Source organism: Suncus etruscus, chromosome 15, assembly GCF_024139225.1.
Source record: "Suncus etruscus isolate mSunEtr1 chromosome 15, mSunEtr1.pri.cur, whole genome shotgun sequence".
Taxonomy (NCBI): domain Eukaryota; kingdom Metazoa; phylum Chordata; class Mammalia; order Eulipotyphla; family Soricidae; genus Suncus; species Suncus etruscus.
In genome coordinates, this window is record NC_064862.1 from 82172091 (window position 1) to 82186736 (window position 14646).

The 14646-nt window shown below is 44.1% G+C and overlaps 1 protein-coding gene and 1 non-coding gene across 2 annotated transcripts in view; one reads left to right on the forward strand and one right to left on the reverse strand.

Moving 5' to 3' along the window:
* LOC126030706 (zinc finger protein 420-like) overlaps window positions 1-14646 on the forward strand; it is a 97908-nt gene that overhangs the window by 10431 nt on the left and 72831 nt on the right. The gene's annotated exons all lie outside the window — the stretch shown is intronic.
* On the reverse strand, window positions 14524-14630 carry LOC126031591 (U6 spliceosomal RNA). Its single transcript, XR_007503424.1, has one exon. It is a non-coding gene; the product is annotated as a U6 spliceosomal RNA (small nuclear RNA).

Genomic DNA, 14646 nt, shown 5'->3' on the forward strand with positions numbered 1-14646 from the left:
AAAATAAGAAGCTGGAGAGATAGCATGGAGGTAAGGCATTTGCCTTGATATAGAAGGACGGTGGTACGAATCCCGGCATCCCATGTGGTTCCTTGAGCCTGCCAGGAGCGATCTCTGAGTGTAGAGCCAGGAGTAACCCCTGAGTGCTGCTGGGTGTGACCCAAAAACCAAAACTAAACAAGTAGAATAATAAAAATAAACATGGAGGCAGGGCTTTTGCCTCACATGCAGGAGGATGGTGGTTCGAATCCCAGCATCCCATATGGTCCCTCGAGCCTGCCAGGAGCGATGTCTGAGCATTGAGCCAGGAGTAACTAAATAAAGTAAGTAAATAAATAAATAAATAAATAAATAAATAAATAAATAAATAAATAAATAAATAAATAAATAAATAAATAGAAAATAAAAAGTACAGCGACAAACAAATTTGTGAAAATCATTGTATCTTCAATTAGGTCACTGAGTCATCATCAGAAGGTTTAAAAGCTCTGATCGCTAGCTGACTATTCTGTTACTTCATTGGTTTCTGATCTTTAGCTACACCTTGCTATGTTGCTGTGTTTCTCTGGGGATGACATTATTAAAACAAGATGAAGTTGTGTCTCGGCTGTATTTTTACTTTTGCCACAAAGTCCAGGAATTCCAAGCACTATTACTGACACAAAGGCCTTTGTGGGGGGTGTTTTCAGCTGCCTGGTTTTCAGAAAGTATGAGAAGGGGGGCCAAGGGTATCCACATTCACTCCCCACTCCATAAGTCCTGGTACTATTAGCCCAAGTATCACATATCTAAAGTTTTGGTCAGATTGGTGTCTTTGCAGTGTAGTCCCAGGGAGTGCAGGTGAATTGGGGGTAAGAGAAAGTACCCCCAAGAAGGGAATCTGCCCCTTTCTCCAGCTCTGCCTCCTGAAAAGCACCAAGGAGATCTGGGACTTGAGATTGCAGGAAAGGAAAGTAAGACCTGGACCGAAGGGGAGGCAGCTTGCACACGGGTACCTGGGTTCGATTCCTGACTCCTCATAGGGTCCCTGAGGCTGCTTGGAGTGCAGAACCAGAAGTAAGCCCCTGTACACTGCATAAAGTATAAAAGCTTGAAAATCCCTGAGTCAGAGTAGATGCTGCCACCATGTCCCCAGACAACACTTGTCCTTTGTTCCAAGTTGGCTTTTCTAGGTTTTCTCCCAACCTGCCCCCCTGAGGCTTTTGACCAGGGAGAGTCCTGTTGCTAGGGTGGTTGCCAGGATTAGGGTTGAGGATAGTTGTCTTTGATGGTCCTCTCCTGGTCTCTGTTCCATTGGAGCCTCTGGGGGATAGGGATCCATCCTTCTCTGGGCCTGCAGAGGCCCCAGGTCAAGGTCTTTTCTTCAGTCCCATCTCTGGGTTTTAGTGCATCTCAAGACTTTATTGTCCTGGGGTTCCCTTCCCTGCCTGTCTGTTTGCCTCCAAAACAACAAAACAAGAAGATAAAAGATGTATGGGCTTGATGGGCTGAGGCCTGCAGACTCAGTGGGGTCTGAGCTAAATGCCATTTCTCAGAAGCACATAGGAGCCCCAGAGGTTGAATAGAAAATGGAGTTGGAGAAGAGAGCTGGAAATGCCTTTTTGTTGACTTGTTTTTGTGCCTCACCCATCATGTGCTCGGGAATAACCTCTGGTGGCTCAGGGGACTCTGTGAGATGCAGAGTTCCAACCTGAGTTGGAATCTAATTTAATATTGTTCATGAAGTCGAGGTTGTTTCCTCCCAAGGACAGATGGGGGAGGCTCTGAACCCCTTTAGGGTCCTGAGGGTCCACACACCCCCTCCTATGTGTGCTACTTCAGATATGGTAACCTTTCCCTGTGAAGGGTGGCCATACCTGGATGTTTCTCAGAGGAAGCTCTACAGAGACTTGATGCTGGAGACCTACCAGCACCTGTGGGCCATAGGTGAAAACTGCTTGGGATGCCTGTTTTGGCCACAGCCATGAAGAGTGTGGGGGAACCCTGGGATCTGGCTGGAGACCTGGGTTCAACTGGGGATGTGATTCCCCAAGGACGAGCCCTTCCCCATTGTTCTAATCTCCCAGTTCCTGACTTTATTTCTTAGGTGAGTCCAACTTTATAGTTTTAAATATCATTTCACCCTCCTGAGAGACTTTTGTCAAGTGTTTGCCTGGACCGGGTTGAACCAGGTTTGATCCTAGCTCCACAATGATCCTCTATGCTTCCAGGGACTCATCTCTGAGCACAGAGCTTGGAGTCAGACCTAACCACTGTGGGTGAATCCCAAAATCCCCCCCCCCCCCCCGCCTTGGGCCCGGAGAGATAGCACAGCAGCATTTGCCTTGCAAGCAGCTGTTCCAGGACCAAAGGTGGTTGGTTCGAGTCCGTGCCTGCCAGGAGCTATTTCTGAGCAGACATCCAGGAGTAACCCCTGAGCACCACCGGGTGTGGCCCAAAAACAAAACAGAAAAACAAAACAAAAAACACACACACACACACACACCCCGCCAAATAAGTAACTTAATTTTTGTAAAGGGGGGCTCTTCGCCATTCCTGAGCATGCTCGGGGCTTTCTCCCACTCAGACCTCAGAAATCACTTCTTATGTTATTCAGGGACACTTGGGGTGCTAGTGATTAAGCATGGGTCATCCGTGTGCAAGGTGCTTCCTCCTTTGTATAGTATTGTCCCAACCTCCAAAGAGTCCAACTTGAATGTGAGCAAGTGTGACTTAGGATTTGTTCATGATTTGTTAAGGGCCACATGGCATCAGTCCCGCCTGATCTTCTAGGGGATTATTCTAGGTGGGGGATCAAATCTGAGGGTCCTGCATAAAAGCATGTTCCCGAATTCATTGTATTGTGTCCTAAACCATACTTGGTGTTTTGTTTGTTTCTGTTGGGTCTCAGGTTTCCTACTGGCTCTGCCCTCTGAAGTCACCCCTGGCTGCATTTGTTGATGTTGGGATCAAGATAAGATTGTCCCCCATTAAAGGGTGTCCTAGCCACTGTATTATCACTCCAGCCCCTTCTTTTCCTTTTCTGATTTTTGGATTTTGGGCCATACCCTATAACACTTAAGGGTACTTCTAGCTCTGCATACAGAAATTAGACTTGTCAGGTCAAGGACACTATGGAATTCCAGGGATCAAAACTTGGTCAACCACATGCCAAAAAAAAAATGCCCACTCTGCTGTGCTATTGTTTCTCTCTCTTTTAGATTGATACTCAAGAGATACTCATGGCTCTGCAATTAGGAAGTACTCCTGACAGTGCTTTGGGGAGTATATGGGATGCTGCTAATTGAACTTGAGTCTGCCTCTTGCAAGGCAAACACTCTCCCTGCTGTGCTTTCTCTCTGGCTGAGTCAGAAATGGTTTTTGTCTGTATGTTTAAATCATTGACAAGTGAGCCCACGACAAAGCTAATATGATTTTTGCCTAGCTCCTCATCACGATCCTCCCACGCTGTTTTCCCTTTTCTGGAAGCTGATGAAGTACCTGAAAACAACATATATTAACCCTTCTTATATTGCCACATTCAGCCAGGTTTCATTCAATCCTTGTTTGTTTATTTTTCAGTATTTGGGCTACACCTGGAGGTGCTTGGGGTTTAGCCCTGACTCAAATTACTCCTGGCAGGCTCAGAGAACCATATGGGATGCCATGGATCAAAGCCAGGTCGGTAGCATGCAAGGCAAATGCTCTACCCACTGTGATATGGCCCCAATCCCATCCTTCAACTAATTTTTTCATTACATATTTGGATTGATTTTAGAATGCAGACCACCATTTCTGGATTTGGCATTTCAGCAAATTAGTTTTAGAATAGAACTCCAAATAAGAGTAAGTTGGTAAGATTTGCAAGTTCCAAATCAATATTTATTATTGTGGTGGCAGGATAGGTCAGTGCCACTATCCCATAGGATTTGAAAAGTGGGACCCTGGGTTCCAGCCCCATCACAACCTTCTACAGTCTCTGCACTGATGGGTTGCAGGGAGAAGTCGGCCAGAGGGCTAAAATGAATGCAATAAGTTTTCTAAACTAAAGAAATTCTTTTGGGGACACATCCAGCGGTGCTCAGGGGTTACTCCTGGCTCTGTGCTCAGAAATTGCTCCTAGAGGGGCCATATGGGATGCCAGGGATAGAACCTGTGTTCATTCTGGGTCAGGAGTCTGGAGGCTAGGCATGCAAGGCAAATGCTCTACCACTGTGCTATCACTCTGTCTCCTCACCTAAGGAAATTCAGAATATTTTTCACATCACTGTGCATACAAGTGTAATCAGAGATAAATGGGATTACATCAAACTGAGAAGCTTCTGCACTTCAAAGAAAACAGGGACTAGGGTAAAAAGGTCACCCAATACCCATCAGATAAGAGAGGAATATCTAAGGTATACATGATACTGACAGAACTAAACAAGAAAAAGAATCTAATGCCATCAAAAAAAAAAAAAATGAGAAGAACAAAGAAGAAATGCAGAGGGCCAAAAGGCACTTGAAAAAATGTTCCATGTCACTACTCATCAGGGAGATGCAAATTAAAACAACAATGAAGGGGCCAGAGAGAGAGCATGGAGATTGGGCATTTGCCTTGCATGCAGGGCAGTGGTTCGAATCCCGGCTTTCCATATGGTCCCCTGAGCCTGCCAGGAACAATTTCTGAGCGCAGAGCCAGGAGTAACTCCTGAATGCTGCCAGGTGTGGCAAAAAAAAAAAAAAATACCACACAACAATAAAATATCATTTCATGCCAGAGACTGGCATACATCACAAAGAACAAGAACAACCGCTGCTGGTGTGGATGTGGGAAGAAAGGAACTTGCATTCATTGCTGGTGAGAATGCTGTCTAGTCCACCCTTTCTGAAAAAGATAGGAAAATTCCTTAAAAAAAAAAAAACCCTGGACATTGGGGGCTGGAGCGATAGCACAGCAATAGGGCATTTGCTTTGCATGTGGCTGGCCCAGAGTAGCCCTGGGTTAGATCCCTGGCATCCCATAAGGTCCCCCAAGCCAGGAGCGATTTCGGAGCGCATAGCCAAGAGTTACCCCCTGAGCATCACTGGGTGTGGTCCAAAAATAAAACAAAACAAAAAAACTGGACATTGGTCCCCGTGCCTGCCAGGAGCCATTTCTGAGTAAGCCCTGAGCACTGCCAGGTGTGATCCAAAAAAAATCTCCAAAACAAAACAAAACAAAACAAAAATAACCCTGGACATTGAGCTCCCATATGATCCAGCAATTCCACTTCTAGGGATATACCCTAGGATGACGAAAAAAACAATACAATAATTCCCTCTGCATTTCTATGTTCACAGCAGCTCTATATACAATAGCCAAAATCTGAAAACAACTCAGATGCCTGACAACAGATGAGTGGCTAAAGAAACTGTGGTACATCTACACAATGGAATACTACACAGCTATTAGAAAAAAATGAAGTCACAAAATTTGCCTATATATGGATGGATATGGAGACTATTATGTTGAGTGAAATAAGTCAGAGGGAGAGAGATAAATACAGAGAAGTGGTGCAAGCGGTAGGGAGTTTGCCTTGCACACGCTAACCTACAATGGACCATGTTTCGATTCCCTTTGTCCCACATGATCCCCCAAGCCAGGAGCGATTTCTGAGTGCACAGCCAGGAGTAACCCCTGAGCATCACTGGGTGTGGCCCAAAAACCTAAAAAACAAAAAGTCTGATTCTGTGATGTCACAGCGACTTCTTTCCTCTTTTAAAGATTCAGGCTCCAGGAACTCACCAAGCACTTCTTGGAGGTGAATTTTTGCTACTGCGAAACTTGGATCACATATCCCAAGTTGCTGCGGATCTTCAGTGGGGAGTTGATCAGATGACATAAGGTGTAGAGAGTTTTGAAGTAAAAACTGCACGCTCTTGGAACCTAAACAATAGTGCAGCATCAAGGGCATAATAGTACTAGGTACGGGGCTGGAGAGATAGCATGGAGGTAAGGCGTTTGCCTTTCATGCAAGAGGTCATTGGTTCGAATCCCAGCGTCCCATATGGTCCCCCGTGCCTGCCAGGAGCAATTTCTGAGCATGGAGCCAGGAGTAACCCCTGAGCACTGCCGGGTGTGACCCAAAAACCACAAAAAAAAAAAAAAATAGTACTAGGTACAAGGCTCTCAGGGAATGGTGGTGAAGGGTGTTGTCTTCTTTCAGAATGATATTTGGGTATATTTTTGGGCACAGTCTGCATGCCTAGGTCACTCTCGAGACCCCAGAGCTCACCCAGTTTGTTGTGTTCATGGCTTCCTGCTGACTCTGCACTTAAGAATCATGCCTGAGCCGGAGAGATAGCATGGAGGTAAGGCATTTGCCTTTCATGCAGGAGGTCATCGGTTCAAATCCCGGCATCCCATATGGTCCCCCGTGCCTGCCAGGAGCAATTTCTGAGCCTGGAGCCAGGAATCACCCCTGAGCACTGCTGGGTGTGACCCAAAAACCACAAAAAAAAAAAAAAAAAAAAGAATCATGCCTGAGAAGCTCAGGGGCCAGTAGGGAATGTGAGCGATGTAATTAGGTTGGCCATGTCCAAAACAACCATGAAACCCACTGTACTCCCTCTGAACCCTAAAATACACCTTAAAATATAAAAAGAGAACACCCAAATGAAATAATTATTAAAAATTTAAAAAGATGCCATGTGGCATTGTTCTTCCTTTGCATAGGCACATTAAAATGGGAAATTACTATAGATACAAACACGTTCTTATCTAATAGAGATGGGAACACACAAATCTTGTAATGCATTGGGACCTTACACCCTGAACATTGTCATAAAGACCTGGCTCAGGCCTCAGAAGAACAGGCATTGTCCATTTACCCCTGAACCAGGGAAGCCATCTACAAAACAACCATGGTGGTGTACATCACCTGAAAGCAATCCTCTACCAGGGAAGACCCTACCACTGCTCTGGCATAGACCTATTCAACAGAGACTTCCCTTAACACCCAGAGGACTTAACAACAACGACCTGCTTTCAGGACCCAGCTCTCTGCATCACCCTCTAATTGTGAAGTGAAACTAAAGGACGCTCCGCATCATCCTGACTTTGATGTAGAATATGGACATATTCCAGGATCCTTAACTACAGGAACCTGACACCAACAACAGTGACTATGTGAAAAATAAAAGTGTATTGGCACTACAGACAATGACTTGGGTTAGACAACCTAGTATGCCTGGAGCCTAGAGTTGGTCTTATGCCAGAATACTTCAGGGGTAAGGTCTCCTTGTATTTAGGCCAAGGCTTTTCCTTTCCATGTCCCCTATATTTTGCTGGGCCTATGCAAACAATTGCTGTGCTCCTTTGACTCATCCTTAATGAAATAATGTATTATGATCAACTCTGTCAACAATACTAGAACCTTTAATGTTAAAAGAGTTACATAAATTTTGTGGCTTTAGATTGCTTTGTATACTGCTAAGAAATGTTATAATGTACTATAATCTGGGAACTTGAGGGACAAAATAATTGTGCATGTGTTTTGTTTTATTTTTCTTAATGTTTTTTGGCTGAAAATTCAAAAAAAAATTTTGGGGGGGGTCATACCCGGCAGTGCTCATGGGTTACTCCTGGCTTTACACTCAGAAATCACTCCTGGCAGGCTCAGGGGACCATATGGGATACTGGGATTTGAACCACCATCCTTCTACGTGCAAGGCAAATGCCTTACCTCCATGCTATCTCTTCGGTCCCGAAAATTCAAAATTAAGGTGTCAGCAAGGGGATTTCTTTTGAGAATTCTGTTTATGGGTGATTGTCTTCCCACTGTAACTTCACCTTGTCCTTTCTTTGCATCTTTGTCTTCATCAAATAAAAAATAATTTAAAAAAAATTTAAGAACACCTAAATGAGGGGGACAAAAAATAATGGCACACAAGAGTATGAAAATTAAAAAAAAAATGCACAGTGAAAACCAGCACTTTTTTTTTTTAAAGAAAAAGTCCAAAGAAACAGATGTAAATAGCCATAATCTGGAAACAACCAAGATGCCCTTCAAAAGATGAATGGCTAAAGAAACTGGTACATTTATTATGCAGCCGTCAGGCAAGATGAAGTCATGAAATTTTCCTATACGTAGATGGACATGGAAACTATTATGCATAGAGAGACAGACCAGGGTGCAAACTGGGATTAATGCTGGACTCTCAGTGGTCACTCGACCTAGGTGTCCTTAGGACCTTCTGCATAGAAAGAGCAGGTCCTTTGCCAGGATTAAGTCCTGAGTATCAGAGGGTTTAGGCCCTTGCCCTGAAAAAAAAAATTTTTTTTAATAAAAAAAAAAAAAACTAGAATTTCAAATATTTTTAAAATAACTAGTTGGGTGAATCAGAAGGAAAGAGAAGATTATCCTCCTAGTGAATTGACAATTACACTTGATGAATCACGTAGTTGGAAAGTGAATCATTGCTGAATCTAATCTCCAATAGTTGCCAAGAGTGTCATGGTAACATAGACTTGGGACAGCACATGCTAAGTCGTCTATTAGTGCAGAGAATGAGGAGATGTGTGGGGAGCCAGGGAAGTTGTGTCTTCCATGAAGAGTGCTGCTGCCCTCCTGCCAACCTCAGACTTCCCATGGAAGTATCTGGTATTGGGGGGAGATATCAGGGGTCCTGACAATGGAGTCAACCATGAGTGATATCCCAACTGGTCCTCTGATAGCCACAAGAACTAAATCTTAGAATCCAGGGATTTGGGGAAGCTCTAGCCTCTAGCAGAGATGCACTTCCGTTTTGTTTTGGAACTTAGCTTTGCTGTGTGTTGATTCCTGCAAGTGTCCTGGGACAATATAATATGGCAGGAATAGACCCGAGAGATCTGGTTTCCCCACCACCACCACCACTTGACTTTGAGCAAGAGAAAGACCAAGTCAGGGCCACTTGGACTCAATAAGGAAAGAGACTTAAAGAACCAAAGATTCTTCTATTCCCAGGTACCAGGATGTTTTGACAGGCATCTGCCTTTTAGCCTCCATGCCAAGCAGGTCGATCTGTCCCGGCTGCTTCCAAAATGCTGACTACAGGTTCCCAAGATGAGAAGCTAGGCCGCTCGCCTGCAGATACAAGTCTCTGCCATCAGACCATCTGCGGACGTTACCATGACAGCGGGATCGTTGTCGATTGTGACGCGCAGTGCAACCAAATCGCTGTCCTCGGCTCTAAAAATGACCGCCAGGTGGCGCCCGAACACAGCTATCTAGTGGCGTGGAGCACAAATGATGGGGAGGAATTTCCTACTTGGCCTCACCCCAAGAATAAGACACAGGTGGTTTGGGAGGTGGTGTGGGGTTCACCAGTGCGGGGGGGGGGTGAGAGAGAAACCCCCCAACACGAAGCCACTCCACCATTTATACTCATTGTGGGGGGGGTGTGGTTTGGTTTGATTTGGCTTGGTTTTTGTTTTATTTGTTTTGAGCCACACCTGGTGATGATGCTCAGGGGTTACTCCTGGCTATGTGGTCAGAAATCGCTCCTGGTTTGAGGGACCATCTGGGACACCGGGGAATCGAAACTCGGTCCATCCTAGGCTAACGCGTGCAAGGCAAATGCCCTACTGCTTGTGTCATTGCTCCAGCCCCTGGTTTGGTTGGGTTGGGTTGGGTTGGGTTGGGTTGGGTTGGGTTGGGTTTAGGGGACCAGCTCAGGAACGAGCATTCACCTTACCCTGTGACAGATGATGGTATTGCTGTTTACTAGGTTGTATTAAAATAAAAATGATAACATAAAATGCTCCGTTTCCATGCAAAGCATGGTAAAGGGAAATGAGTTTTTAGGCCCAAAGCTCACAATTTTCTGACAAACTTCCTGAGTGAAAATACAGTTACTATATATATATATATATATATATATATATATATATATATATATATATATATATATATATATATATATATATATATAATGTGAAGGAACATACTTGAGGGGTCTGGGACTGTTTTACAAGTGAAAGAATCTGAAATCAATCCCCTGCACCTCATGGCTCTCTGAGAAAGACTTGTGGAGCCTTGTGGCCCCATTCCTTCTGGGCTTGGGCAGCACCACAATGCTGAACCTTAGCATTGAATCTTGCAACCAGGCTGGTTGCTTAGCGCTGGAACTAGAGCTGGACCCTGAACTGCTCTGGGGGAGGAGGACAAAAATAATAATAATAATAATAATAATAATAATAATAATAATAATAATAAGGAAGGAAAAGTTTGTGGCTTGTGCATGTAAAATTCTTTCAATAAGGTATCACAGATTTGGGGGGCACACCCAGTGATGCTCAGGGGTTACTCCTGGATATGTGCTCAGAAATTGCTCCTGGCTTGGAGGAATGGGACCCCAGAATCTGTCCTGGGTCAGTCACATGCAAGGCAAACACCCTAACGCTACGTAATTGCTCCGGCCCAGTGTCACAGATTTCTTTTTAATTGAATCGCCATGAAATAGAGAGTTAAAGAGTTGTTGATAACTGAGATTCATCATAAAATATTCCAACACCAGTCCCTTCACCAGTGTTCATTTCCTGTTACCAATGTTTCTGCCATCCTGTTACCCTACCCTCCACCTCCCAGCATGCCTCTGTGGCAGACATTCTCCTCCTCTCCCTCATTCTTTCTTTTCCACCTTTTTGTCCTTTTGGGCACCATGGTTTGTAATACTATTACTGAAGTAGTCTTAGACACATCACTTTACTTTTTTTTTCAATTCCCAGTTGTGTGATCATTTCCAACTCATTTTCTTCGTGGTCCCTGCTCCATCAACTCCAATCTCTCCCAGCATTTCTATTGTCTTTGGATACTATTCTTATACTGTGCTCTTTTCTTTAAGTTGTTGTATCCCACATATGAGTGTGATCTTTTTTTTTTTTTTTTTTTAGTTTTTGGGTTACACCCGGCAGCGCTCAGGGGTTTCTCCTGGCTCTATGCTCAGGAATCGCCCCTGGCAGGCTGGGGGACCATATGGGATGCCAGAATTCGAACCACGGTTCTTCTGATGCAAGGCAAATGTCTTACCTCCATGCAATCTCGAGTGTGATTATTCTATGTCTGTCCCTCTACCTCTAACTCTTCCAACAGCATGATACTCTCTATGTATGAGCAAATTTCATGATTTCATCTTCTTGACAGCTGCATGGTATTCTATTGTGTAGATGTATCATGGTTCCTTTATCCACTCAGATATTCTTGGGCACTTGGGTATTTTGAGATTCTGGCTGCTATAAATAGTGTTACAATGAACATAGGAGTGCAGATGCCTTTTCTGCATTGTGTTTTTGGGCCCCTGGCATATATTCCCAGAAGTGGAATTTCTGGGTCAAGTAGGAATTCAATTTCTAGTTTTCAGAAATGTCTGTATTGTTTTCCAAAAAGACTGGACCAGTCGACATTCTTATTGTCAGTGAATGTGTTTTCCTTTCTTCCAGCATCTGTGACAGCACTGTTCTTGTACTTTTTTTTATGATGGGGAACTAGTGTCCCCTTTCTAATGGTAAATTTTTTCCTTGGAGGTTACCCCAAAATAGAGAGATTAGACTTCATCATAGAAGTGCACATGGCATGTTTCTCAGAATGCAAATAAAGAAAAGTAAAATGCTGGTCAAAAGCACTAAGCTTACCTTTTAAAAAATTAATTTTGAGGATATACACAGAATACTTACCTGGCAGAGCTTCCAGGACCATATGGATACTGGGGATCAAAGCCAGGTAGTCCATATTCAAGGCAAGTTCCCTACAAACTGTATTAATGCTCCAGCTAAGAGAGAGAGAGAAAGAGAGAGTCATCTTGAATAATCCACTGTATTTTTTCATGGATGTGTTTGTTCATTTCCACCCCTTTTTGGATGGTCTTATTGTTTTCTTTGTTGATGTGCTTGGTGAATGTAGCTTGATTTTTCAATATAAGATAATATATAATCAAGAATACTTGGAGTTCACAAAGGTATTCTGTGTTGGGAATAAGATCATAGGTATATTAGGTGATCAATTTTACCATGTCTAGAGTTGTGAATTGGATACTTCAGCAAAGCTTTTTTTTTGGGAGGGTCACACCCTGAAATGCTCAGGGGTTACTCCTGGCTCTATGCTCAGAAATCGCTCCCAGGGGCCGGAGAGATAGCATGGAGGTAAGGCGTTTGCCTTTCATGCAGGAGGTCATCGGTTCGAATCCCAGCGCCCCATATGGTCCCCTGTGCCTGCCAGGAGCAATTTCTGAGCCTAGAGCCAGGAATAAGGCCTAAGCACTGAGCAGGCTTGGGGGACCATATGGGATGCTGGGATTCAAACCATCATCCTTCTGCCTTCAAGGCAAATGCCCTACCTCCATGCTATCTCTCCGGCCCCTCAGCAAAGATTTTAAGTAAATCTACCACTGAATTATCTTTTTAGTCTATAATTTTAAAACAGAAGCATTGCAGACCCACCAATCAACTTCTGCTCCTCCAGTGAACATTCCAAATCCAGGACCAATAAAGTCCCAGGCTGGTCCCAATATAACTCTCGGAATCCCCATTAACTGCAGCTAATCTTTACCCATCTCTAGGTCCAATAGAGAATCTGGACAAAGAGACCCTCTCCCCACACACCAGCCCTAGGATCACTCAAGGAGTCCAAGGGGATCATTATTCTACAAGTGTCTTAAGTAACAGCTGTGCTTCATCCATATCCCACTCCCCAAGGATGGGAGAACCCACAAAGTCTTATTATATTTCCCAAGTATCCTGAAAAATCATACTTTTTATTAACTTTTTTTTTACTTTTTATTAACTTTTTTGGGGGGGTCACACCCAGCAGCATTCAGGGGTTACTCCTGGCTCTACGCTCAAAAATCACTCCTGGCAGGCTCGGGGGACCATATGAGATACTGGGATTCGAACCACCGTTCTTCTGCATGCAAGGCAAATACCTTACCTCCTTGTTATCTCTCTGGCCCCTATTTTTTTAAACTTTTATTTATTTATATTGATTTATTGTTGGGCCTCACCCAGCAGTGCTCAAGGGTTACTCCTGGCTCTGCACTCAGAAATCATCCCTGGTGGGGCTGAAGAGATAGCACAGCAGTAGGGTGTTTGCCTTGCATGCAGGATGGTGGTTCAAATCCCGGCATCCCATATGGTCCTCCGAGCCTGCTGGGGGCGATTTATGAGCATAGAGCTAGGAGTAGCCCCTGAGCCAGCCCCCAGAAAATCATATTTAAAGGAGAAATGAACTCCCACTCAATAGAAGGGCTCTAGTTTCACTAACAACTCAGAGAAATTCATCACTGGTCAAGTAACATCAGGGACTTATCTAAAATGTCAACATGAAGACAATATGGACAGTCTTGGTGTTAATAATAGTATCCCAGTATTCAAGTTTAGGTACATTTTGTAGTCATATTTGGTACTGAAAGGGATGAGTTCACTTAGGGATAAGATGTAAGTGGAGGATAGCATTATCTGTTAAACCCTGAACTACTCTCATTCTTAGGGGTGGGGAAAGAATATCATCAATGGGTTGTTAATGAGATGTTGGCAAGGGGACAAGTGAAGTCCCATGGTAGAAAGCATCACAAAGCTTTTAAAAATCATATATTGGGGTGTCAGAGTGATAGCACAGTGGTAGGGCATTTGCCTTGCATGCTGTCGAGCAGGGATGGACCCGGGTTCAAATCCCAGCATCCCATAAGGTCCCCCAAGCCTGCCAGGAGTGATTTCTGAGCACAGAGCCAAAAGTAATTCCTGAGCACCACTGGATGTGGCTCAAAAACAAACAAACCAAAAATATAATGTTACATAGGTTAGATAAAATATAGGTTTGTTAGAAAGTAATTATAATTTCATTTCACTTTACATCATATTTATTTTTAATTTGGGGATTGGTTTTGGGGCCACACCTGGCAGTGCTCAGGGGTTACTCCTGAGTCTGCACTTAGAACTCGCTCCTGGGGCCGGAGAGGTGGCATAGCAGTAGGGTGTTTGCCTTGTACTCACTGGCCTAGGTGGGAATGGTATTTTCCCAGCGGCCCATATGGTCCCCCAAGCCAGGAACGATTTTTGAGCATATAGCCAGGAGTAACCCCTGAGCACCACCAGGTATGCCCCCGCCCAAGAAAGAAAAGAAATCGCTCCTGACAGGCTCAGGGGACCATATGGGTTGCTGGGAATCTAACCTGGGTCTGTCCAGGGCAGGCTGCATGCAAGGCAAATGCCCTATTGTTGTGCTATCATTCCAGCCCTATTTTTAAATATTTGTTATAACACTGTAATTTATCAAGTTGCTCATAATATAGTCATTTTAGGCATCAAAATTTACACACAATTTCTATATATAAAATAATGAAATGAGGGCCTGGAGAGATAGCACAGCGGTGTTTGCCTTGCAAGCAGCCGATCCAGGACCAAAGGTGGTTGATTCGAATCCCGGTGTCCCATATGGTCCCTCGTGCCTGCCAGGAGCTATTTCTGAGCAGACAGCCAGGAGTAACCCCTGAGCACCGCCGGGTGTGGCCCCCCCCCAACAAATGAACATTTTATTTTATTTTTTTGGTAAAAATATGGAACTCTGCACGAATTTGCGTGTCATCCTTGCACAGGGGCCATGCTAATCTTCTCTGTATCATTCCAATTTTAGTATATGTGCTGCCGAAGCGAGCACGAACATTTTATTTTAT